The sequence below is a fragment of the Pipistrellus hanaki genome, assembly GCF_964339955.1.
Source record: "Pipistrellus hanaki genome assembly, chromosome: 19".
Taxonomy (NCBI): Eukaryota; Metazoa; Chordata; class Mammalia; order Chiroptera; family Vespertilionidae; genus Pipistrellus; species Pipistrellus hanaki.
This window is the reverse complement of record NC_140521.1, coordinates 1772596-1797566: the sequence shown is the minus strand read 5'-3', so window position 1 is coordinate 1797566 and position 24971 is coordinate 1772596. Positions and strand designations below refer to the sequence as shown.

General features: G+C 60.5%; 2 gene segments (V, D, J or C); both read right to left on the bottom strand.

Moving 5' to 3' along the window:
• Window positions 1-768: 768 nt before the first annotated feature.
• On the bottom strand, window positions 769-4427 carry LOC311613731 (putative non-functional immunoglobulin lambda variable 11-55). The segment is given in 3 exons: window positions 4135-4427; window positions 1522-1651; window positions 769-1441 (listed from the first exon to the last, which is right to left on the bottom strand).
• Window positions 4428-22142: 17715 nt separating this feature from the next.
• Window positions 22143-22747, bottom strand: LOC311613972 (immunoglobulin lambda variable 5-39-like). The segment is given in 2 exons: window positions 22696-22747; window positions 22143-22594 (listed from the first exon to the last, which is right to left on the bottom strand).
• Between the last annotated feature and the right edge of the window lie 2224 nt (window positions 22748-24971).

The window sequence follows — 24971 nt, the reverse complement described above, 5'->3', positions numbered from 1 at the left end:
TACAAAAGGAACCCTTAGGAAGACTTGTGAGTGTATAAGAGTAGAGCAATCTTTAGACATATTCTACAGTGTCCTCAGTGAAAATAGATTGGATTTAGTCTCACATTAGAAGGTTTTGGGTATTTTTTTATTGATTTTTTACAGAGAGGAAGGGAGAGGGATAGTCAGAAACATCGATCAGCTGCCTCTAGCACACCCCCACCAGGGCTGTGCCCCGAATCAAGGTACATGGCCTTGACCAGAATCAAACCTGGGACCCCTCAGTCCACAGGCCGATACTCTATCCACTGAGCCAAACCGGTTTTTTCGGTTTTTGCACATTTTAATTTGAAATTAAGATCAGGCTTCACAAAGACCTCATAAGGGCCAGGGGTATTTATTTGGAGTCCAAACCGTTGTGCAGTCCCATAAAAACAGCTGATTTTGAAGCCTTCTAATGATTTTATAAGCCTCTGTGCCCTGTGAGCGCTCACCTTGGAGCCCGGTGGTCTGTGGGCCCCAGGAGGCTGCCAGACCCACATCCCTGCTGAGAGGGAGGTGTGAGTGAGCGCACAGGGCAAGCGGTGGTACAGAGAGGGAGAGGGAAGGGACACTTCTCTGCTAAGCTGGTTGTGTTCTCTCCCCGTGGGGAGGACCCGGGCCCTTTGCAAACTGGCAGTCAGTTTCCCGAGCTTTCCCGGCTGCTGAGGGCCCCGGACCCAGCCCAGCTCTGGATCTCCTGGGCGTGCGTCTCTCCCATCGCACCCTCTCCCAGGGGGATGCCCGGCCTCTCTGCCACCCCGGCTCTGACAGCGCATGTGCTCGCCACCCCCTTGGGGGTCCCATCCCTTCCCGGCGATCCGCGGGAACGGACCAGGGTGCCAGGGAGGCTGTGAGGCGGTCACTTCCCAGGGGAGCCAGCGGCTCCGCCCCCGCGGGCCCTGTGCTCACAGCGCCTGGTCCCGGCTCTCCTCCCCTGTGGACGGGTGGCCCCTCCGCTCGCAGCATCCCTTAACCCACACCCCGGGCCAGGCCTGCGGGGACCAGTCAGGCAGGTTCTGCCTCCGACCCTGTGTCAGCAGCTTGGGGCGAGGAGGTTGGGTTTTTGTCCCACTTCCCCATCTGAGTGTGTCACTGTGCTTATCATTGTTGTTCCATATCTTACAGTAATAGTCAGCCTCGTCCTCAGGCTGCAGCCCCGAGATGAGCAGATGCGCTGTGTTGGTTGATGTGTCTTTGGATCCAGAGACTCGACTTGGGACCCCAGGTCCCAGCTTCATGTCTGAGTCTGAGTAGTAATACAGGAAAAACCAGGGATGGCTCCCTGGCTTCTGCTGGTACCAGTATATGTTTTTACCACCAACACTGAGGTCGCTGCTCAGGGTGCAGGGGAGTCTGGCCGTGGCTCCCGGAGAGGCAGAGAGGGAGGGCGGCTGGGTCAGCACAGGCTGGGAGAGGGACCCTGCGGACACAGACACAGACACAGGGGGGTGAGAAGAAGGTCAAGGGCAGGGGCTGCGGGTGCCTGAGGCCTGTGGCTACCTGTGCAGTGAGCGAGGAGCAGGAGGAGCACAGGGGGCCAGGCCATGGTGCTCACAGCTGATCCTGGGTCCTCAGAGCTGATGCTGAGCTGCTCCAGGCTCCAGGCTCCTCTTATCCCCGCCCAGCTGGCCTGGCAGAGGAGGGGCAGCTCATGCAAATGTGCCCCCGCCCTTTTCCCAGGGGCACAGAGGGGTGTGGGGCCCTTGCCCAGGAGGCCAGCCTGTGCACCAGTGTCCCCATGAGTGGGGCTGGGAGGAAGCAGCTGCTGGGGCCGCACACAGCCACGTGCAGAAACTCAGGCCAGAGACCCTCCGCCTGCCCAGTTCCCACAGGAATCAAAGGGCCCAGCCCAGGGGCCTGGGGTCCCTGGAGGGCTGCCCAGCTGGGAGGCCCAGTTTTGCAGAAACCCCCATAGCAGGTCTCGCGGCGCCCTCTGCTGGCCCCGGGGAGCCCCTTTTGCCGTCAGCCTGCTCCAGAACCTGCTTCACCCAGTCCTTGACCCTGTGCTTCCAGCCCTGAGACTCATCCTCCAGGGGGCGGCCTTGGGTGACCCTCCCTGATTGGGGCGCAGGAACCCTGACCCAGGACACAGCGCGGGGAACAGAGAGCAAAGTGGACCTGCCCCTGCGGGGCTCAGAGGGGGGGCTCGCTCTGGGTGCTGAGCGGAAGGGGCCCTCATGAAGGGGACACAGACCTTCTCGGGAGCAGCTGGGGGGAGGGGGCGGGACCAGAGCTCGGGGGGGAGGGCTCCTGCTCTGGGCTCTGGGGCTTGTTCTGGTGGAAGAGGCAGGTGGGACCCGGAGCTCCCCGGGAACGCGGCCCATCCTCCCGCCAGGACGGCCTGTGAGCGTGAGAGATGGCCAGCCCTCTGCTCCCCACACCCTCTGCTCCCCACGCCCTCTGCTCCACAGGCCCCTGCTCCCCACGCCCTCTGCTCCCCACACCCTCTGCTCCCCACACCCTCTGCTCCCCACACCCTCTGCTCCCCACACCCTCTGCTCCCCACACCCTCTGCTCCCCACAGCCCTCTGCTCCCCACAGCCCTCTGCTCCACAGGCCCCTGCTCCCCACACCCTCTGCTCCACACACCCTCTGCTCCCCACACCCTCTGCTCCCCACACCCTCTGCTCCCCACAGGCCTCTGCTCCCCACACCCTCTGCTCCCCACACCCTCTGCTCCCCACACCCTCTGCTCCCCACACCCTCTGCTCCCCACACCCTCTGCTCCCCACAGCCCTCTGCTCCCCACAGCCCTCTGCTCCCCACAGGCCTCTGCTCCCCACACCCTCTGCTCCCCACAGCCCTCTGCTCCCCACACCCTCTGCTCCCCACAGCCCTCTGCTCCCCACACCCTCTGCTCCCCACACCCTCTGCTCCCCACACCCTCTGCTCCCCACACCCTCTGCTCCCCACACCCTCTGCTCCCCACAGGCCTCTGCTCCCCACACCCTCTGCTCCCCACACCCTCTGCTCCCCACACCCTCTGCTCCCCACACCCTCTGCTCCCCACACCCTCTGCTCCCCACAGCCCTCTGCTCCCCACAGCCCTCTGCTCCCCACAGGCCTCTGCTCCCCACACCCTCTGCTCCCCACAGCCCTCTGCTCCCCACACCCTCTGCTCCCCACACCCTCTGCTCCCCACACCCTCTGCTCCCCACAGGCCTCTGCTCCCCACACCCTCTGCTCCCCACACCCTCTGCTCCCCACACCCTCTGCTCCCCACACCCTCTGCTCCCCACACCCTCTGCTCCCCACAGGCCTCTGCTCCCCACACCCTCTGCTCCCCACAGGCCTCTGCTCCCCACACCCTCTGCTCCCCACAGGCCTCTGCTCCCCACACCCTCTGCTCCCCACACCCTCTGCTCCCCACACCCTCTGCTCCCCACACCCTCTGCTCCCCACACCCTCTGCTCCCCACACCCTCTGCTCCACAGGCCCCTGCTCCCCACACCCTCTGCTCCCCACACCCTCTGCTCCCCACAGGCCTCTGCTCCCCACACCCTCTGCTCCCCACAGGCCTCTGCTCCCCACACCCTCTGCTCCCCACACCCTCTGCTCCCCACACCCTCTGCTCCCCACAGGCCTCTGCTCCACAGGCCTCTGCTCCCCACACTCTCTGCTCCCCACAGGCCTCTGCTCCCCACAGGCCTCTGCTCCCCACAGGCCTCTGCTCACCCACACCCTCTTCTCACCCACACCCTCTGCTCCCCACACCCTCTGCTCCCCACACCCTCTGCTCCCCACAGGCCTCTGCTCCACAGGCCTCTGCTCCCCACACCCTCTGCTCCCCACAGGCCTCTGCTCCCCACAGGCCTCTGCTCCCCACAGGCCTCTGCTCCCCACAGGCCTCTGCTCCCCACACCCTCTGCTCCCCACAGGCCTCTGCTCCCCACACCCTCTGCTCCCCACAGGCCTCTGCTCCCCACAGCCCTCTGCTCCCCACAGGCCTCTGCTCCCCACACCCTCTTCTCACCCACACCCTCTGCTCACCCACAGGCCTCGGCTCACCCACAGGCCTCTGCTCCCCACAGGCCTCTGCTCACCCACAGGCCTTTGCTTACCCACAGACATTTGCTTACCCACAAGGCTTTGCGAAATCTCCATCCACATTACCTGTGAACTGCCCATTTGGCACGCCCTGTGCCTACGTCCCCTGTAATCCTAGTCCTTCTGCCAATACAGCCGCGGCTGATGGGGTGCAGAGCAGACGTGTGTGGGTGCCCCGCTGCTCTCCCCGGCTGCCGGCAGGACGGGAATCACACTCCTCTGATGCCTCCCGGTCTCCGCTGACCCGGCTCCATGGACATCAGCGCGGGCCCAGGGCGGGTCCGGCTCCACTGAGACCTCCCGCCGTGAGCTGGGACCCATTAATCCGGCTGCCCCTGTGCCGGTGCCGGTGCCAGGCCTGCAGGTTGCAGACTTAGCTCTGAGGAAGGTTCTAGGAGGAAGCGGGGCAGGGAGACCTTGTGAGGGGGCGTTCTGGGGCAGCTGGAGGAAATGACAACAGAGAAAACGGGAAGGAGGATGGCACATGTCCCCAGTCAGGACCTGAGGAGGTGACCGGCGGAGCCCCAGGCCGGGAGAGCGGAAGAAATGGCCGGAGTGTCACGTGGAGGAAGCACCTCTGAGAGGTGGGGGTGCTCCCTGACCCCCCAGACACAGGGGAGGTCAGGTGGGAGAGCAGGCGTGTGGCTGGGTGTGGGGTTTGTGGTGCATTTGTCACCCCGAGACCATGGGCTAGACATGGGGGTGTGTGAGCAAACATCAGCCCGGCCGGCAGGGCTCAGGGGCTGAGCATTGACCTATGACCCAGGAGGTCACGGGTCAATCCCTGGTCAGGGCACAGGCCCCCTTGATGGCCTCAGTCCCCAGTGGGGGGCGTGCAGGAGGCAGCCGGCCCAGGATTCTCTCTCATCATTGATGTTTCTATCTCTCTCTCCCTCTGCCTTCTCCTCTGAAGCCAGTAACAACATATTTATTTCAAAAAGCATTTACTTTCATACCTTCCTTTCCCCGGCCCCTCGGTCTGCCTGTCCCCCTCCCTCTTTTTTTTAACTTATTTTTTTAAAATATATTTTATTGATTTTTTAAAGAGAGGAAGGGAGAGAGATAGAGAGCTAGAAACGTCGATGAGAGAGAAACATCGACCAGCTGCCTCTTGCACACCCCCTACTGGGGATGTGCCCGCAACCAACATACATGCCCTTGACCGGAATCGAACTTGGGACCTTTCAGTCCACAGACTGACGCTTTACCCACTTAGCCAAACCAGTTTCGGCTAGGTTCTTAACTTTTATCTTGATTATTAAATGCTGCTCAAGTGTAATTCAGACTGGACTGTGTGTATAAGTATGAGTGTGAGTGTGAGTGTGAGTGTGAGTGTGGGTGACTTTTCCTCTTGCTGCTCCTGTCCATTTCCTGTGAGGCTGGTGATTACATTGGCTCTTGTTTTCATACAATGATCACAGCCGAGAACAATGGATGCAATTGCCTGTTCCGGGGCCTCAGAGAACAACCTCAGATCCACGCCAGCTGGACACAGCCCTGTGCACAGCAGACGGGGCCCTGGAGGCAGAGAGGCCTGAGCTGGTGTTTGTGCCTCACTTCCCCCCTGCACCTGGCACCGTGGGAATGCCTGCTGTAGGCCAGAGCGCAGTGGTACTCGGCCTCGTCCTCAGGCTGCGCCCCTGCCAGGGTCAGGGCGGCTCTGCCCCCTTGGATGGCGCCTGAGAACCGGGCCGGGGTCCAGGGGAGCTTGTTGTTTGTGTCATAAATGAGTGTCCTGGGGGCCTGGCCAGGCTTCTGCTGGACCCAGTACGGGTAGTGACTGCCGGTGACTTCTCCACTGTTAGTGCTGCAGGTGAGAGTGACCGTCTGACCTGGGGACACGCTCACTGAGGGGTCCTGAGTGACCACAGCCTGGGACCTGGACCCTGAAACAAAAGCAGACACAATCAGGAATGAAGGATAAAGGCCGAGGGACCCCTCCCCCCCAGGCTGGTCTCTGAAATGGCCCTGCACCTGGGCAGAGAGCGAGGAGGAGGAGGAGGAGGAGGAGGGGAGGCCAGCTCATGGTGGAGACTTTCCCAGGGGCCCTGGTCTCTGGCACCTGCTGGGCTCGGCTATCCCTTTATCTCCTCCCGGCCTCCTGGGTAGAGGGGCGTTTGCTGGTCATTATGCAAATGTGAGCCCACAGGACCCCCCTGTCCTGGGTGCTGGGCCCCTGGGGAGCTTCACTGTGAGGAGGAGGCTGGGGAGGCTGTGGGCTCTGAGTCTGTCCCTGTAGGGGAAGCACCTGCTGGCACCTCACACCCAGGCCATGAGCATGGGCGCAGCGCCCACTCAATTAGAACCATTAGATTTAGCTGCAGGTCTGGCAGCTCTGAGGAGGTCCACAGCGCCCCCTGGTGACGCCCTGGGTAATAGTCATTGTGGTGGGAACTACAGAAGGAATCATGGTAGCCATTGGAAATAGACATGATAAATAGATAGGTAGATAGATGATAGATAGATACATAAATAGATGATAGATAGAAAGATACATGATAGATAGATACATAAATAGATAGATACATAGGTAGGTAGATGATAGATAGATAGAGATATGTGTTAGTAGACAGATTGATAGATGGTAGAGAAATTGATTGATAGCTAGATAAATGGTAGAGGCAAATATTATACTTCCGAAGCCCTGCAGAGAGGCCCCCTGTTCCCCTGCTTTGGTTTTGGGTCCATAACTGCCCTGTGTCTGTGCCCACAGAGTCTGTCCCATCCTGGGTCTCCTCTTCCCTTTGGACTGAGAAGCTTGTCTGCCCCCTGATGGCCTGGAGGATCCTGTCCAATTCTATCCGCCCAGAACCCTCCTCTGGGCGCCTCAGTGGTGGTGTCCGTCCATTCTCTTTCCTCCTTCACGTGTTTAACTTCCGGGGTCCTGACCTACGAGGGGAAATGTTCCTGGATCTGGCCCCTGTGAGGGTAAAATGAGGAGCCGCTGGTCCCAGGCCCTCCTCCTTCCCTCAGGCCCTCTCCTGCTGAGCTGCAGCCCAAGGTGTGGAGGTGGGGTGCTCCGCTCCCAGAGGCCCCAGAACACGTGACCCCTGCTCTGGGCTGCTGACGCCTTCCTGGGGACGGTGATTGTCACCAGCTGGTGCCCTTCCCGTGGGTGTGAGACAGGCCCCTGCCGGGTCAGCTCACCTCAGGGAGGGCGCCCTGGACTCAGGGAGCGGAATTGATATCACTGTGGGTGTGCACTGAGCTGCATTTTTATTTCTTAGAGAGAAATTAGCTCAGTGACTTGGACTCAGGGAATGGCGTGTGGACTAGGATGAGGAGAAGCTGTGGAAACCCTGCTTTAATCTCACACACATCCTCCCCGAGTGGGGCAGTGACAGAGAGCGTCCGTGTCCCTCGGCTCTGAGCTGGGAGCAGGCGGCCCTGGGGGACCCGGTCACAGAGGGGGACGGGGTGGTCAGTGTCATGCCGCCCAGGAGTGCTGAGTCACGGTTTAGAAAGCGAGGACAGGGTGACCCCGTGGCCCTGCAGGAGAGGAGACAGGTGCTGCCTCAGCTGCCCCTGGCCTGGCAGCTCCTGGTGGCAGCGGGTTTATTAAGTCACGTGACAGCCTGGAGATCTGGGTGGTCACAGAGGCCCTGTGGGCCGGGCCTGGTGGCTCAGTGGTTGGGCATTGACCTGGGAACCAGGAGGTCATGGTTTGATTCCCGGTCAGAGCACATGCCCGGGTTTCAAGCTCGATCCCCAGTGTGGGGCCTGCAGGAGGCAGCTGGTCAATGATTCGCTCTCATCATTGATGTTTCTCTCTCTCTCTCTTTCTCTCTGTCTTCCACATATACTTCGACATGGATGTTCTTTCAACAGGTTCAACTGTTAGGAACCCAGACTCTGGGGAGGTGGAGGTTTTTGTCCCACTTCCCCATCTGCGTGTGTCACTGTGAGAAGCATTATTGTGCCAGGTCAGACAGTAATAGTCAGCCTCGTCCTCAGGCTGCAGCCCTGAGATGGTCAGGAGCCCCGCATTGGCCGAGGCGTCTTTGGATCCAGAGAAGCGGCTGGGGACCCCGGAGCCCTGGCCCTTATCTGAGTCTGTGTAGAAATTCAGGAGATACCGGGGAGGGCTCCCTGGCTTCTGCTGGTACCAGTTTATCCTGTAGCCGCCAACATTGAAGCCGCTGCTCAGGGTGCAGGTGAGCCTGGCTGTGGCTCCGGGAGAGGCAGAGAGGGAGGGCGGCTGGGTCACCACAGGCTGGGACAGGGACCCTGCAGACACAGACACTTGTCAGTGAGGGGCAGAGACCAGGGGCAGGTTCCCAGGAGACCGAGCAGAAAGGGAGGGAGCCTGGGCCCAGGCCTGGCCCTACCTGTGCAGAGAGAGAGGAGCGCCAGGAGCAGAGGGGTCCAGGCCATGGTGGAGCAGCCCGTTCCCAGGACACAGAGCTGGGGCTGGGCGGTCCAGGCCTCTTATCCCCTCCCCGGGCACAGAAAGGGGCTGCTCATGCAAATGTGCCCCCACCCCCTCTGCCCCAGGGTCTCAGGCCCCTGAGCAGGGAGGGCAGCCCTGTGGGTGCACTGGTTTCCCCGTGGGGGGTCGGGGGGGGGCTGGGCGGAAGCAGCAGCTGGAGGGCACACAGCCACGTGCAGGGGAGCCACCCTCCCAGGAGGACACACCTGCCCAGGCCTCACAGGAAACCTGGCCCTGCCCCGCTGCCTCCTGGGAGAGACCAGGCCAGGCCAACCCCAGAGACGGTCTCACAGCGGCCCCTGCTGGTCACAGCGGGAACTACCGCTTCCTTTAAGCCCCTCCAGCCCCTCCCCTCCCCTGCTCCCTTGGCTCCTGAGCTTCCAACAGGTGAGGTCCTCCCTCCTGGACCAGGCAGGTGTGCGAGTCTCGGGAGGATCGTGTGCAAAGGCCATTCTCACGGCTCACGGAATAATTTAAAAATGCTCCGTGTTTGTTTTTATTGTGTAAATTGTACAAGGAGAAATGACAGGTTGATTGAGAGTCCGAACGCCTGTTGGCAACATTAGGTGATATGGGTGCATAGCTATGCCTGTGCTGACAGTGTCATTTGGCCACTGTGGTTTCAAGGACATAATAATAAAAATAAAGAGCGCTCCGTTAGAACCCTTTTCAGCTGTAGGTATTGCGGGCTCAGCCGCTGTCTTCCTGGGCCTGGAAGTTTCTCACGTTAAACCCATCATCACGCTAAACCATCTTCGGTTTGTGCTCGGTGAGGCCAGCGCTTGGAGGGTACCAGGCTCGGGGTGGGGGTGTCTCGTCGTCATTCTGGGGCTGGGGGAGGGGGGTGGGGACACTGATCACCTTTCTTTGGTTAGCTCTGTGGGTTTTAGCCTTGGCTGCCCATGACAGCGACCCGGAGGACAATGAGCAGTATCCATCCCAGACCAGAAAAATCCAGTGAGACTCTGGTTGCACACAGGGGAGGGGGGGGGTTCTGATTTGTAACGCTCCCAAAGTGGCAGAGTTGGAAGTCATAGCTTGGCCTTTTTATTTATTTGTTTATTTTAATCCTCACCCAAGGGTACGTTTATTTGGATTTTGGAACGAGAGAGAGAGAAAGAGAGAAACACAGATGTAGGAGAGAAACAGCAATTGGTTGCTTCCTGTATATGTCCCATCTGGGGATCAAACCCAAAACCTAGGCAGGTGCCCTGACCGGGAATCGAACCTGCAGCCTTTTGGTGCACAGGGTGACGCCCCAGCCCGCTGAGCTACACGGCCAGGGTCCCAGCTGGGCCCTTTCAAGTGAGTGAGGAGCTTGGACCCTAAATCTGTGGGTTTATTTTTTTCCTCCTGCAAAGTGTTCAGGGGAGGCTTTGGGGCCATGTGGACTTGGTGCTGCCCCGTTCCCAGGCCTCCCCATCCCTAACTGGGGGGAGGGGGTGATAAAAGCCCCTGTTCCCGGACATGGGGGCATCGGTCTGGCCGTGCAGACCAGCCCCGCGCACACGGCCCGGCCCCAGGAGGCCTCACCGTCACCGGCTCCTCTGGTTCCTCAGACCAGAACGCAGACACACTCACCGCCGAGGGCCAAGGAGCCAGCACCTCCGTCTTCCCGGCCATGCCGCCTCCGTCCCGCTCCTCACACCGTCATCGTAGCCCCAGAGCCACAGACCGGGAGCCAAGGAGCGGTCAGGGCCGCTTCCAGGAAAGACGTGTGGACAAAAGGAGGCGGCGGTGGGATGTGGCCCTGGGATGGCGGACACCGGGCTGGCCGGGAAGACATTCCCAGTTTGCACACCAGAGCAGGGATTGGGGTATGGGGCTAGCACAGGGAAAACCCACTGTGCTCTGGTGTGCCCAGGCCTGGCCCTACCTGGCCCTCACAGCGCCCCCTGCTGGTGGGTTTTCCCTGTGCTAGCCCCATACCCTAATCCCTAATCCCTAACCCTATTGTTAAACCCATCAACTCATTAACCCCACAATTTACATAAACCCATCAATTTAGATAAAACCATCAACCCATTAACACCATTAAATCATGAATCTCATCAATTTAGATAAAACCATCAACTCCTTAACCCCATCATGTCTCTCCTTGGACACTCCAGAGCCTGGTCCCTTCTGCTCTGGCAGGTCGTCCTGCCCAGAACGCTCAGGGCCCCTCCCCCTGTCCATCCCCCCCGAAATTTCCTGGGCTCAGGCCCCCTTTCCCTCTGACAGCCCCTCCCCCTGATGGCTCTGAGGTCAGGGTCCCAGCAGAGGGGATGCCACCCCTGTGCCCGGACCTCCTCCTGGGCCTCAGGCCCCCCAGCCCCTCCCAGCTGAGGGCCTGGTCAGCGGGCACAGGGCCGGGCAGGAGCCTTGGGCACAGGAGCCAGGAGGGAGGGGTCCCTGCTCTGACCTCTGGGTGCGGAGGCCCTGATCCGGGGACGGGCCGCCTGCTGGGAGGGGCCTGGGCTCTGGGAACAGGTCACACAGCTGTTTCCTTAGTTCACGTCAGACACAGCCATCGCCCGGGCCCTGGTCTGTGGCCCACGGATGACAGGCCGCCTTTCAGGGACGTGGGGACCAGTGGGTGTTGGTGCTGGTTCTGTGCTTCTGAGACGCAGAGACATGGGAGCGAACCGGGAAAGTGACCCATTAGGAACCAGAAGGTTCTTCCCCGTGGAGTTTGCACCTGGATGTTATGTTAACAGGGTCAGTTGATGTGAAATCAGACTCAGAGGAGGTGGAGGTTTTTGTCCCACTTCCCCATCTGAGTGTGTCACTGTGGGAAGCACCACTGTACCAGATCTGACAGTAATAGTCAGCCTCATCCTCAGGTTGCAGCCCTGAGATGGTCAGGAGCCCCGCATTGGCCGAAATATCTTTGGAACCAGAGAAGCGGCTGGGGACCCCGGAGCCCTCGTACTTATTGGAGTCTGTGTGGTACTTCAGTAGAAACCGGGGAGGGCTCCCTGGCTTCTGCTGGTACCACCATACAGCATAGCTGCCAACACTGTAGCCGCTGCTCAGGGTGCAAGTGAGCCTGGCTGTGGCTCCCGGAGACGCAGAGAAGGAGGGTGGCTGGGTCACCACAAGCTGCTGAGAGAGGGACCCTGCAGACACAGACACTTGTCAGTGAGGGGCAGGGACCAGGGGCAGGTTCCCAGGAGACCGAGCAGGAAGGGAAGGAGCCTGGGCCCAGGCCTGGCCCTACCTGTGCAGAGAGAGAGGAGCGCCAGGAGGAGAGGAGTCCAGGCCATGGTGCTCACAGCCCTGAGCCCACAGTGGAGCTGGGCTGCCCAGGCCTGCTTTTCTCTCCTGCCCTCTGCCAGAGGAGGGGCTGCCATGCAAATGGGGGTCCCTCCAGGGACTGCCCAGCCCCTCCCTGGGGCCTGGGGCTGCAGCTCAGCTCACACCCCAGACTGAGGGGCATGGAGGTGGGCTCAGCCCTTGGGGAGCCCTGGGAGGAAGCACCTGCTGAGACCACACAGAGGCTATTGCTCAGGGGGTGCTGCCAGCACAGACACAGATGCTCCTCATCAGGGCGCACAGGGCCCAGCCCCCAGGCCCAGGATCCTGTGAGTGCAAAGTCCTCAGTGAGCAGCTGGGTGGAGGCCACAGGGTGATCCCAAAGTGCCCCCTGCTGGCCACAGGACACATTACAGTGCCTTCCTCCAAAGCCCTGAGCCCAGCTGGTGTCTGCTGCTCCCCATGTCCCCGTCCCTGTTCCCACATCCTGGTCTGACTGGCACCAACGCTGGCGCTCATTGAAGCGTCTCATCCTGGGATCCAGCCATGGGAGGTGCCAGCATGGACATAACTGATAAGTTAATTTGGTTTCAATTCCAGTGAAGATGTAGCCAAGTTCATGCACAGTGAGCTCCTGATCCCACATCACACGAGATGAGGCGTCGATCTGGCTGGCAGGGCTCCTGGGGGCTGTTCAGGTCCCGATGGGGGCTAGTTTCCAGGAACACGCTCAGGGCGTCTTCCCAGCCCGGGAGCAGCCATGTTACCTCGGGGAGGCCCTCCCAGCCTGTGGGGACCGGGTGGGGCAGTAAGTGGTGCAGAGGAGGGGCTCGGGGCGGCCCGTGGACCAGGGGAGCGGAGCCAGCTTCCTGACTGCAGACGTGACTGGATGTCCTCCTGGGTGTGGGGCCCCTTCCCCTGTGTCACATGCTCCGTGTCAGCCTGTGTCTCAGTCCTGGGACGCGGTTCTGTTTGAAACAAACAAAGGAATTCCCGTCCTTCCTTCCTCCTTGTCCAGGTTTAGTGACTCTCCCAGCCCAGAGGCCACTGGGACCCCAGCTGTGAGGGAGCCCCAGACAGAACCCAGGGCAGCCCCACAGCGCCACTTACTGGTCATGTGCCCACTCGCAATGTCCTCCAGAACACTGAGGCTAACTCCCCAGGAATCTGTCCCTGTCATTGATCAGGCATGCATGTGCTTGGGTATGATTGGAAGAATTTGTTCACATTGTCTGTGGAGGCAGAGGCTCACACAGAGAGTGGGAAATGATCAGGACACAGACGTTCTTTTGAGGAGAACAAGCTCTGTAGGTCTGTTGTAGAGCGAACACAAGTGAAGGAACACTGGAGTCCAGAACAAGTTAAAATTCAGGGAGCCTTTATTAGCCGGCCACTGACGGCTCTGCCTCTCTCCACGCAGGGAAACCAGAGAGCAGCCCAGACCCTCTGTGCAGGACCCCTTTCTAAGCCCATTTACCTCATCTCGTATTTGCAGAAGAAGCAACACAGGACAAAACAGTCCTTCCCAAGCAACGTCAGGGTCATGCCTTTGACGACCATGTTATTCAGAGGGTCACCCTGTTCCTCAGAAAGCGGACAGTGATCTAGGAAAGAAGGCCTCCGAGCTGGGCAGGGGCCATGAGACCCTATCTCAAGGCCTGGCCTGGTGTCAGCACTGACACCTCCCTCTGGGGCATAAGCATGCTCACAAACTGCCGCTCTCTGAGGGGTCACACAGAGGAGGCACTGTGTCCGTGTCTGGGACGCTGGGAGCTGGTCTCCGCTCATCAGAGACCTTTCATGTCCATGTAGAGACGTGACCAATGGGCTATCCATGCGGAGTCCCTGTAGAAGAATCCGGAGCACGTGAGGGGTCTAGGCCAGGAGGGGAACTGGGGGCTGGGGAGCAGCGGGGCGGGAGAGCAGCCCAGGAGGGAGGGAGCCCTGTGGAGGAAAGGAACACTGTGGGAGGGAGGAGAGGAGGCGGGGCTGCATGCGGGTGAGGCACAGGGAGGCTCCCCTGGACTCTGGGCCAGAAAACCCTCCGAGGGCGGAAGGAGGAAGGACCTGGAGGAGCCGAGGGGGTCTGAGGGAAGGAGGAGGCGGAGGGAAAGCCCTTTAATGAGAACAATCGGGTCTGACATGGTTTCTCCCTGAAGAAGGAGGGGAGGACTTGGGGGCAGAAATGCTGCCTCACACGTTCATACACAGTCAGCTGTGACCGAGCCTTCACGTGAGACCTCATGGTGCTGAGGGTCCTGAGGGGGTTGGGGAGTGAGAGCCGCCAGCAGGGCCCAGGTCAGGCCAGGGGAGCAGAGGAGGTTTTTGTCTCACTTCCCTGTGGGTCTGGACAGCTGTGTAACTGTTAGAGTTGCCGTCCCATGTGTGACAGTAATAGTCAGCCTCGTCCTCAGGCTGCAGCCCCGAGATGGTCAGGAGCCCCGCATTGGCCGAGGCGTCTTTGGATCCAGAGAAGCGGCTTGGGACCCCGGAGCCCTGGTGCTTCTCTGAGTCTGATTTATATACCAGGAGAAACCGGGGACGGCTCCCTGGCTTCTGCTGTTGCCAAGATATCCAGTATCCACCTACATTGGAGGCACTGCTCAGGGTGCAGGTGATTGTGACTGTGGCTCCCGGAGATGCAGAGAGGGAGGGCGGCTGGGTCAGCACAGGCTGGGAGAGGGAACCTGCAGACACAGACACTTGTCAGTGAGGGGCAGGGACCAGGGGCAGGTTCCCAGGAGACCGAGCAGGAAGGGAAGGAGCCTGGGCCCAGGCCTGGCCCTACCTGTGCAGTGAGAGAGGAGCGCCAGGAGCAGAGGAGTCCAGGCCATGGTGCTCACAGCCCTGAGCCCACAGTGGGGCTGGGCTGCCCAGGCCTCCTTTTGTCCCCCGCCCTCTGCCAGAGGAGGGGCTGCCATGCAAATGGGGGTCCCTCCAGGGACTGCCCAGCCCCTCTCCGGGCCCTGGGGCTGCGGCTCAGCTCACACCCCAGACTGAGGGGCATGGAGGTGGGCTCAGCCCTTGGGGGGCCCTGGGAGGAAGCACCTGCTGAGACCACACAGAGGCTATTGCTCCGGGGGCACTGCCAGCACAGACACAGCTGCTCCACATCAGGGCGCACAGGGACCTGCCCCCAGGCCCAGGCTCCTGTGAGTGCAAAGTCCTCAATGAGCAGCTGTGTGGAGGCCCCAGGGCGATCCCACAGAGCCCCCTGCTGGCCACAGGACACACTACATCTCCCTGGTCTAAAGCCTGAGGCCCAGCTGGTGTCTGCTGCTTCCCAGGTCCCTGTCCCTCTTGCCTCATCCTGGTCTGACTGGCACAGATGCTGGCACTCACTGCAGCATCTCATCCTGGGCTCAGCAATGGGAGGTGCCAGGCATGTCCTAAATGATAAATTAATTTGGTTTCATCTCCAGTAAAGATGTAGCCAAGTTCATGCACAGTGAGCCCCTGATCCCACATCACACGTGATGAGGCGTCGATCTGGCTGGCAGGGCTCCTGGGGGCTGTTCAGGTCCCGATGGGGGGAGTTTCCAGGAACACGCTCAGGGCGTCTTCCCGGCCCGGGAGCAGCCATGTTACCTCGGCGAGGCCCTCCCAGCCTGTGGGGACCGGGTGGGGCAGTAAGTGGTGCAGAGGAAGGGCCCGGGGCGGCCCGTGGACCAGGGGAGCGGAGCCAGCTTCCTGACTGCAGACGTGACTGGATGTCCTCCTGGGTGTGGGGCCCCTTCCCCTGTGTCACATGCTCCGTGTCAGCCTGTGTCTCAGGTCCTGGGACCCGGTTCTATTTGAAACAAACAAAGGAATTCCCGTCCTTCCTTCCTCCTTGTCCAGGTTTAGTGACTCTCCCAGCCCAGAGGCCACTGGGACCCCAGCTGTGAAGGAGCCCCAGGCAGAACCCAGGGCAGGGCCACAGCACCACCTGCTGGTCACATGGCCACTCGCAATGTCCTCCAGAACTCAGGCTAAATCCTCAGGAATCTATCCCCGTCATTGATCAGTGGGGCATGTGTTTGGGTCTGACGGGAAGAATGTGTTCCCATTATCTTTGGTGTAGAAACTCACACGGGGAGCGGGAAGTCACCATGACACAGATGTTCCTTAGAGTTTCTACAGTCACATGAGGAGGGACTGTGTCCCTGTCTAAGACGCGGGGTGCTGGTCTCCTGTCATCAGAGTATTTACCGTCCGTGTAGGGACGTGACCACAGGGCTCTCCAGGCGGAGTCCCTGCAGAAGAATCCAGAGGCCGTGAGGGGTCTCCAATGGAAGCATCCATCCGATATAAACACTGCTGTTTGCCATGGTAACCCTGCTATGTGGCTTCTGCACACGCTTGCTTGCTTAAAGAATAAGGAACATGAGACGATTCCCACTTCAGAGAGGCCATGAAACCTTCCCCGGACAAGGTTATCAGTGCTGGCACCAGGCCAGGCCTTGGTTGGGCTCTCAAGGCCCAGGACACAGGGGCTCTTTAAGAACTTGCAAAGGGGGCCGGAAGCACCCCCAGTTTGGGAGACAAAGGAGGTAAACACATATAAATAGGGCAAAGCCTCCATGTCTGGGCCCAGAATTGGAGAGACATTTTTCTCCAGACCAGCGAGTACTAAATGTTACTCCATCTCTCTAAGCATTGCTTGGTCCTTCCCCGGTTTTCTGTGACACAGCCAGGAGGGGACCAGGGTCTGGGGAGCAGTGGGAATGGAAAGCAGCCCAGGAGGGAGGGAGCCCTGTGGAGGGAAGGAATACTGTGGGAGGGAGGAGAGGAGGCGAGGCTGCATTCGGCTGAGGCACAGGGAGGCTCTCCTGGACTCTGGGCCAGAAAACCCTCCGAGGGCGGAAGGAGGAGGGACCTGGAGGAGCCCAGAGTGTCTGGGGGAAGGAGGAGGCAGAGGGGAAGCCCTTTAGTTGTAAGTATCGGGTCTGACATGGTTTCTCCCTGAACAAGGAGGGGAGGACCTGGGGGGCAGAAATGCTGCCTCACATGTTCATGCACAGTCAGCTGTGACCGAGCCTTCACGTGAGACCTCATGGTGCTGAGGGTCCTGAGGGGGTTGGGGAGTGAGAGCCACCAGCAGGGCCCAGGTCAGGCCAGAGGAACGGAGAGGAGGTTTTTGTCTCACTTCCCTGTGGGTCTGGACAGCTGTGTGAGTCTTAGAGCTGCCGTCCCATGTGTGACAGTGATAGTCAGCGTCGTCCTCAGGCTGCAGCCCCGAGATGGTCAGGAGCCCCGCATTGGCCGAGTCGTCTTTGGATCCAGAGAAGCGGCTGGGGACCCCAGAGCCATGGGGCTGATCTGAGTCTGATTTATACATCAGGAGAAACCGGGGACGATTCCCCAGCGTCTGCTGGTACCACCTTATCCAGTATCCACCAACACTGTAGCCGCTGCTCACGGTGCAGGTGACTGTGACTGTGGCTCCCGGAGATGCAGAAAGGGAGGGCGGCTGGGTCAGCACAGGCTGGGAGAGGGACCCTGCAGACACAGACACTTGTCAGTGAGGGGCAGGGACCAGGGGCCGGTTCCCAGGAGACCGAGCAGAAAGGGAAGGAGCCTGGGCCCAGGCCTGGCCCTACCTGTGCAGAGAGAGAGGAGCGCCAGGAGCAGAGGAGTCCAGGCCATGGTGGCTCAGCCCGGCGGGAACCCTGAGCTGCAGACCCGGGCCCAGGCCTCTCTTATCCTCTCAGGGGCCTCCCAGGGGAGGGGCTGCTCACACAAATTCACTTCCTTCCTGGAGAGCCTGCACCACCCAGGCCGCCCCCCCTCAGCCTGAGCTGGGCTGTCACCCAGGCCACAGCTCTCGGGGAGCCTCAGAGTGTCCCCCTGGGAGACAGGAGGGAGGAGGCAGCTGCTGGCACCTGCCCCAGCCCAGAGGGCACCGCCCGGAGCCCCCATCAGCACTCACAGGCACCAGGGCCCAGCCCTGGGCACTTTGGGGGGTGGAACAGCTGAGGGCACCTGGATGCTGAGGCAGCCCCACAGCGCCCCCTGCTGCTCACTGTGCCAACTGCAGCCTCTTCAGTGGATGGGGTGAGGATGCAGCCTGATGGCCAGGTCCCTGTCCTGCCTCCACATCCATGGGCCTCCTCCTCCAGCGGCCCCGGTGACGGACACTCACCAGCAGCCGTGCCCCTGGGACTGTTAGACTGCTGCGTGGAGAGGAGGGACCCCGTGGCCGCTGCCCTGGCCGGAGCCACCGGGGTGAGCGGGCAGGGGGCTCAGGGAGCAAAGGCCTGAGAAGCCCGGGAATGGAAGGACAATGCAGACAGCCCAGCAGAGCAGAGATGGACGGAGCGGAACGGAGAGCGGGCTGATGGCAGCCGGAATTGAAGGGGTTAGAGGGCGAGGGAGGGGGGAGGGGAAGGACAGCCTGGAAGTTGAAAAAGAATTGGTGGGGGGGGGGAGATGAGCAGCATAGACAGCCAATAGTATCGCAATAGCTGTGTGGAGTGCCCCTGGGGATTGGGAAATATCGGGGGGACTTTGTAAATCTATTACTGCCTAACCCTGTGCTGCCATACACACCGGAAATTAATACGAAATAAAATTGAATGCAAGCTGTGATTGGCAACCATTACAAAAGAAACCCTTATAGGGGTGTCGAACTCAATCAGAGAAGGGGCCAAAATCTAAAATCCAGCCTAAATCGCGGGCCGAATGGTTTACTGAACAGTCATAAACTGACAATGTCATAAACTGACAGCGGAGTGCAGTGATGACAGCGCGGTGCAGGCCACATTGCAAGGCCTGGCGGGCTGGATTTGGCCCTCGGGCCTTGTGTTTGACACATGTGCCTTAGGAGGACTGGTGAGTATAAAAAAGTAGAGCAATCTTTAAACATATTCTACAGTGTCCTCAGTGAAAATAGGTTGGATTTAGTCTCACATTAGACGGTGTTTGTGTAATTTATTTATTTTATTTCTTAAAATATATTTCACTGATTTTTTACAGAGAGGAAGGGAGAGGGATAGTCAAAAACATTGATCAGCTGCCCCCAGCACACCTCCCACCGGTGCTGTGCCTGCAACCAAGGTACATGGCCTTGACCAGAATCAAACCTGGGACTCCTCAGTCCACAGGCCAAGGCTCTATCCACTGAGCCAACCGGATTCGGTGTGTTTTTCATATTTTAATTTGAAATTAAGATCATGCTGCACAAAGACCGCATAAGGAACACGGTTATTTATTTAAAGTCCAAAGCAGTGTATAGTCCCATAGAAATGGTTGATTTTAAATCCTTCTAATGATTTTTATAAGCCTCTGTGCCCTGTGGGAGCTCACCTTGGAGCCCGGTGGTCTGTGGGCCCCAGGCGGCTGCCAGACCCACATCCCTGCTGAGAGGGAGGTGTGAGTGAGCGCACAGGGCAAGCGGGTGTTCTGGGAAGAAGGGGGCACTTCTCAACTAAGCTGGTTATATTCCCTCCCCCGAGGGAAGGACCCGGTGCCCATCAGCAGCCAGGAAAGCTTGGAAAAGTGACTATCCCACCGAATCCGGTTTCGCTCAGTGGTAGAGCATCAGCCTGCAAACTGAAAGGTCCCAGGTTCGATTCCGGTAAGGGGCATGTACGTTGGTTGTGGGCACATCCCCAGTAGGGGGTGTGCAAGAGGCAGCTGATCAATGTTTCTCTCTCATCCATGTTTCTAGCTCTCTATCCCTCTCCCTTCCTCTCTGTAAAAAATATTTTTTTAAAAAAAGTGACTATCCGTTCCCAGCGATCCGCGGGAACGGACCAGGGTGCCCGGGAGGCTGTGAGGCGGTCACTTCCCAGGGGAGCCAGCAGCTCCGCCCCCGCAGGCCCTGTGCTCACAGCGCCTGGTCCTGGCTCTCCTCCCCTGTGGACGGGTGGCCCCTCCACTCGCAGCATCCCTTAACCCACACCCCGGGCCAGGCCTGCGGGGACCAGTCAGGCAGGTCCTGCCTCCGAACCTGTGTCAGCAGCTTGGGGCGAGGAGGTTGGGTTTTTGTCCCACTTCCCCATCTGAGTGTGTCACTGTGCTGAGTATTGCTGCTATAATATAGCTGACAGTAATAGTCAGCCTCATCCTCAGGCTGCAGCCCCGAAATGAGCAGATGTGCTGTGTTGGTCGAGGCGTCTTTGGATCCAGAGAAGCGGCTGGGGACCCCACTTCCCAAACTGGTACTTGTGTAGTAGTACAGCAGATACCGGGGAGGGCTCCCTGGCTTCTGCTGGTACCAAGATATCCAGTAGCCGCCAACATTGTAGCCGCTGCTCAGGGTGCAGGTGAGTCTGACTGTGGCTCCCGGAGAGGCAGAGAGGGAGGGCGGCTGGGTCAGCACAGGCTGGGAGAGGGACCCTGCAGACACAGACACTTGTCAGTGAGGGGCAGGGACCAGGGGCAGGTCTCAGCAGACCGAGCAGAAAGGGAAGGAGCCTGGGCCCAGGCCTGGCCCTACCTGTGCAGTGAGAGAGGAGCGCCAGGAGCAGAGGAGTCCAGGCCATGGTGGCTCAGCCCAGCGGGAACCCTGAGCTGCAGCCCCAGGCCCAGGCCTCTCTTATCCTCTCAGGGGCCTCCCAGGGGAGGGGCTGCTCACACAAATTCACTTCCTTCCTGGAGAGCCTGCACCACCCAGGCCGCCCCCCCTCAGCCTGAGCTGGGCTGTCACCCAGGCCACAGCTCTCAGGGGGCCTCAGAGTGTCCCCCTGGGAGACACAAGGGAGGAGGCAGCTGCTGGCACCTGCCCCAGCCCAGAGGGCACCGCCCGGAGCCCCCATCAGCACACACAGGCACCAGGGCCCAGCCCTGGGCACTGGGGGGGGTGGAACAGCTGAGGGCACCTGGATGCTGAGGCAGCCCCACAGCGCCCCCTGCTGCTCACTGTGCCAACTGCAGCCTCTTTAGTGGATGGGGTGAGGATGCAGCCTGATGGCCAGGTCCCTGTCCTGCCTCCACATCCATGGGCCTCCGCCTCCAGCGGCCCCGGTGAGGGACACTGACCAGCAGCCGTGCCCCTGGGACCGTTAGACTGCTGTGGGGAGAGGAGGGACCCCGTGGCCGCTGCCCGGGCCGGAGCCACCGGGGTGAGCGGGCAGGGGGCTCAGGGAGCAAAGGCCTGAGAAGCCCAGGAATGGAAGGACGATGCAGACAGCCCAGCAGAGCAGAGATGGACGGAGAGGAATGGAGAGCAGGCTGATGGCGGCCGGAAACGAAGGGGTTAGAGGGCGGGGTGAAAGGGGAGGTGAAGGACAGGCTGGAAGTTGAAAAAGAATTGGGGGGTGTAGGGGAGTGAGCAGCATAGAGAAGACAGCCAATAGCTGTGTGGGGTGCCCCAGGGGTTCGGGAAATATCGGGGGGACTTTGTAAATCTATCGCTACCTGACCCTTTGCTGCCACACACACCGGAAATTAATACGAAATAAAATTGAATGCAAGCTGTGATTGGAAACCATTACAAAAGGAACCCTTAGGAGGACTTGTGAGTGTATAAGAGTAGAGCAATCTTTAGACATATTCTACAGTGTCCTCAGTGAAAATAGATTGGATTTAGTCTCACATTAGAAGGTTTTGGGTATTTTTTTATTGATTTGTTACAGAGAGGAAGGGAGAGGGATAGTCAGAAACATCGATCAGCTGCCTCTAGCACACCCCCACCAGGGCTGTGCCCCGAATCAAGGTACATGGCCTTGACCAGAATCAAACCTGGGACCCCTCAGTCCACAGGCTGATGCTCTATCCACTGAGCCAAACCGGTTTTTTCGGTTTTTGCACATTTTAATTTGAAATTAAGATCAGGCTTCACAAAGACCTCATAAGGGCCAGGGGTATTTATTTGGAGTCCAAACTGTTGTGCAGTCCCATAAAAACAGCTGATTTTGAAGCCTTCTAATGATTTTATAAGCCTCTGTGCCCTGTGAGCGCTCACCTTGGAGCCCGGTGGTCTGTGGGCCCCAGGAGGCTGCCAGACCCACATCCCTGCTGAGAGGGAGGTGTGAGTGAGCGCACAGGGCAAGCGGTGGTACAGAGAGGGAGAGGGGAGGGACACTTCTCTGCTAAGCTGGTTGTGTTCTCTCCCCGTGGGGAGGACCCGGGCCCTTTGCAAACTGGCAGTCAGTTTCCCGAGCTTTCCCGGCTGCTGAGGGCCCCGGACCCAGCCCAGCTCTGGATCTCCTGGGCGTGCGTCTCTCCCATCGCACCCTCTCCCAGGTGGATGCCCGGCCTCTCTGTGCCACCCCGGCTCCGACAGCGCATGTGCTTGCCGCCCCCTTGGGGGTCACAACCTTCCCAGCGATCCGCGGGAACGGACCAGGGTGCCCGGGAGGCTGTGAGGCGGTCACTTCCCAGGGAAGCCAGCGGCTCCGCCCCCGTGGTCCCTGTGCTCACAGCGCCTGGTCCCCGGCTCTCCTCCCCTGTGGACCTGTGGCCCCTCGGCTCCCAGCATCCCTTAACCCCACACCCCGGGCCAGGCCTGCGGGCACCAGTCAGGCAGGTCCTGCCTCTGAACATGTGTCAGCAGCTTGGGGCGAGGAGGGTGGGTTTTTGTCCCACTTCCCCATCTGAGTGTGTCACTGTGCTTAGGACCACTGTTCCAGATCTTACAGTAATAGTCAGCCTCGTCCTCGGGCTGCAGCCCCGAGATGAGCAGATGTCCTGTGTTGGTCGAGGTGTCTTTGGATCCAGAGAAGCGGCTGGGGACCCCAGATCCCAGCTCCTTGTCTGAGTCGGAGTAGTAGTTCAGGAGATACCGGGGCCGGCTCCCTGGCTTCTGCTGGTACCAGTAGATGCGTTTACCACCAACACTGAGGTCGCTGCTCAGGGTGCAGGTGAACCTGGCTGTGGCTCCCGGAGAGGCAGAGAGGGAGGGTGGCTGTGTCAGCACAGGCTGGGAGAGGGACCCTGCAGACACAGACACTTGTCAGTGAGGGGCAGGGACCAGGGGCAGGTGCCCAGGAGACTGGGAAGGAAGAGAATGAGCCTGGGCCCAGGCCTGGCCCTACCTGTGCAGTGAGAGAGGAGCGCCAGGAGCAGAGGAGTCCAGGCCATGGTGCTCACAGCCCTGAGCCCACAGTGGGGCTGGGCTGCCCAGGCCTCCTTTTCTCCCCCGACCTCTGCCAGAGGAGGGGCTGCCATGCAAATGAGGGTCCCTCCAGGGACTGCCCAGCCCCTCCCTGGGCCCTGGGGCTGCAGCTCAGCTCACACCCCAGACTGAGGAACATGGAGGTTGGCTCAGCCCTTGGGGGGCCCTGGGAGGAAGCACCTGCTGAGACCACACACAGGTGCCTGCTCAGGGGGCGCTGCCAGGCCCCCAGGGACAGCAGGGAGCCCATAGTGCAGGCCCCTGAGTGGGAAGGTCTCACTGAACAGCTGTGAGCTGACCACCTGCAGTCTCACAGCGCCCCCTGCTGGCGGGAGGACACTCCCTCCTCTGCCCCAAAGCCCTGAGAGCCCAGCTGACTAAGGGCTCCCCAGGTCTCTGTCCCTCCTCCCACCCCCAGGGTCTGAGCCCAGACACCGCGGTCTGATTCTGTGTTGATCGCAGGAGCAGGGCGCTCTCAGGTGAGCGTCTGTGTGAGGGGCTCACACACTCACCAGCGACACAGGAACGGGGTTTCTCTCCCAGGGAAGATGCTGCCCAAGAAACACACAGGGAGCCTCTGTGCAGGCCACAGGGGAGGGCGCTGCTCAGGGGGAGGAGCTCCTGGGGCTGAGCAGGTCCATGAGGGGAGAAGAATGTTCCAGAAATGCCCTCAGGGTCGCATTCAGAGGAGGACCCTTCAGCAAACATTTCACACCATGGGCGGCCTTTCAGGTTTCCATGGAGATCTGACTGAGTCAGGGATTCATTGTAAAACCATCATCAGTGGGGTGGGCTTCACAGTAACCGGTGGAGCCTGTACCACGTGGATTTGTAAGTTTTAGGAAACGCCTTTGTATGCGGACACCTGTATGTCTGCTCTCCGTGTACCATGTAGTCTCCGTGTCCTCACATGTGTGTACGTTCTTACACATGCCCTGCCTGTGTTTTATGCACGTGTCCTCCTCTCAGGCAGAAGCTGGACCGGGTGTGGGGAGGAGCTGGCAGACGTGAGGACGGACACTCCCCCCAGCCCCTGAGGGGGAAGGAGGGGGGCCCCAGAGCCCAGGCACAGACAGGGGGGGGCCTCCCCCTCCTGGCTCAGGGTCCCGGAGGAGCAGCAGGAGCTCCCAGGAGGAGGGAGGCAGAGCTCAGCACTGAGGTGCTGGACAGCGGCTGCTCCCAGGGCCCCATGGGCTCTGCAGCCTGAGGCCCCGGGACTGGGCAGTGGGGACAGAGGGACCTCTCCGGGGGCAGAGGCCTCAGCTGCTCCTGCTGGGCGTCCTGGAGGAGAGGGCACGGCTGGGTGTGGGGGCTGGACAGGAGACAGTGACCCTGATGAGACGCAGGCTGCCTGGTCGGGGTTCAGGACTGACGTGACCCCAGATAGTCCCCAGCACAGACCCGGGCTGCTGGGCAAAGAGGCTCAGGATCCCCGCAGTTGGGAGGGGCTCTGGGTGGGGTCAGCCTGTGTCCAGGAAGAGGCCGCTGGGAGGCCCCTGAGGGGGGAGTGAGGAGGCCCCTCATGCTCAGGGGCTGCCCTGGGACCTGGCCTGTGGGGGGTGGAGGGGCGGGAGCAGCAGAAGCAGAGGCCACAGGCTGAACCTGAGCCAGGAGCTGGGCGCCCCTCCTGGCAGGTGAGCAGGGCGCCCTGTGGCCTCAGCCCCGCAGGACGGGCTTGGGGTGGCAATGGGGCTATGGGCACAGAGGTGGGACAGGCAGCCGGGTCCTCAGTGCCCTCCAGCAGGGCCCCCGGAGTCTGAGCTGCCAGATGTGCTCAGGAGCAGGTCAGGGTCACCCAGGCACCTGCTCTACGGCCGGATGGGGCCAGGCTGTGTGGGAGCCCCGGGTCCTACCACACACGGGGCCTCCCTGAGGGGCTCTGGCGCAGGCACAGACGGTCGTGGGGCCCCGGGTCTGCCCTCCCCATCCTGGCCGCCTAGGCAGCCACCCGTGAGGCCCAGGAGGGTCTGCTCAGCTGAGACACGCACACGTGTGCTGCTGCCACGGGCGGCCTGACAGGCAGGGGCACAGGGGCAGACAGAGTTTGCAAACACAGTCCCCTGGGGGGGGGGGGGCCCACAAAGGCACAGCCACCTGATCTGAGGATGGGGCTGCCCGGGACCCAATGCAGGGGCACAGCGGGTTTTTGTCTCACTTCCCCACAGGCCTGCAGCACTGTGCGAGCATCCAGAGTGT